The 1,282-nt window shown below is 33.7% G+C and overlaps 1 long non-coding RNA gene across 2 annotated transcripts in view; it reads right to left on the bottom strand.

Annotated features, from left to right (window-relative positions):
- LOC117062253 overlaps positions 1-1,282 on the bottom strand; it is a 37,574-nt gene that overhangs the window by 4,234 nt on the left and 32,058 nt on the right. The window lies entirely within an intron of this gene.

Genomic DNA, 1,282 nt, shown 5'->3' with positions numbered 1-1,282 from the left:
TTCTTTTTCTGTTTTAGCTTTCACGTAAATTTACACTGGTATAATATATAATTTATTGTAAATTTGCTACTTCATAGACAGATGCATATAATGGTTCCAGAACGTATATTTTTGTCTGTCAAAATATTATATAAAATTATGCCTAAAATAAGTAGATTTGCAACTGTGTAAATGTTTAAGTGTAATGGCAATGTATTAAATTGTGCTGGTTAATTTAGGATATCATTGTCTAAATCTGGCTTTTGGGGGCCCTCTCTGAAACTAAATATATATGGTGCTTCAAGACAATTATGCAATGAAATCAAAATAAACCATCTCATTACTGGAGGATAGGTAAATGCCACGTGGAAATGCTGCACCTTATATAAGTCTTGGGGCAATATATATCATAGCTCAAAAACAAATGTAAATTGTTTTTCTTGGAAAAGACATTCTACCATGGCACACAGGTCTTGTGTAAATCAGAGAATTCAATAGATTAATATCCATTAAGAGTCTCATGCTCTACTGACTGAGCCAGCCAGGTGATTTCAGTTATATTCGTTCCAATCACAAAAAGAAGATCTACATTTTTCAAACCAAACAGCTGACCAACAGTTGTTATACGAAGCCAATCTCTAAGTGATAAGTGGCTGTCATTGTGCTCCAACTATGTGCTCTGTATCTGTCATCTTATTCTCTCAAGATGTCTTTAGACATGTAGTTATATACACTCTCAGAAGAACTTTGGCCTTTCATGCCTTAATTATAATAAGCCTTAGTGCCTTTGGATGTTTATAGGGCAGAAGGGCCTATAACGGGGGATATAAAGAGATGAATGAAGGAAAGAATAATAAGTAAGTATGTCAGGGCAACATCACATCGAGTTGTCTGTCTTGTGGACACACTTCTGGAGATTAAACATTTTTGCTTCATCACAAATCTATAGTGTGGGGGGAATTATTAAGAGCCAGAAAAGAGACTGTATCAGAGTATAATATTAGGGCCCGTGGACGTTATCTTCATTTTAACCATTGTGTCTAGAGAGCTTAAATTTGATTATTAACATTCTCCTAGAACAGACATTCTTGAGAGAGATCCAGGAAGCTATGGGATAATGATAATTATTGTTTCTACAATTTTTACACTATCACCTCACAAAAAGTTACAAAACAGTAAAAACAGCCATTGTATCCTATTTAAATTCTGTAAAGTCAGAGAATATGTGGTGACTCTGCTTTTATTTTTTGTTGGAAAACTATAGTTATCTATTTAAAAGAGGTAATGCATTATGTATTTTGGA

This window comes from Trachypithecus francoisi, unplaced genomic scaffold (assembly GCF_009764315.1).
Source record: "Trachypithecus francoisi isolate TF-2019V2 unplaced genomic scaffold, Tfra_2.0 Lachesis_group17, whole genome shotgun sequence".
Taxonomy (NCBI): domain Eukaryota; kingdom Metazoa; phylum Chordata; class Mammalia; order Primates; family Cercopithecidae; genus Trachypithecus; species Trachypithecus francoisi.
The sequence above is the reverse complement of the archived record's forward strand: the minus strand, read 5'-3'. Positions and strand labels throughout refer to the sequence as shown.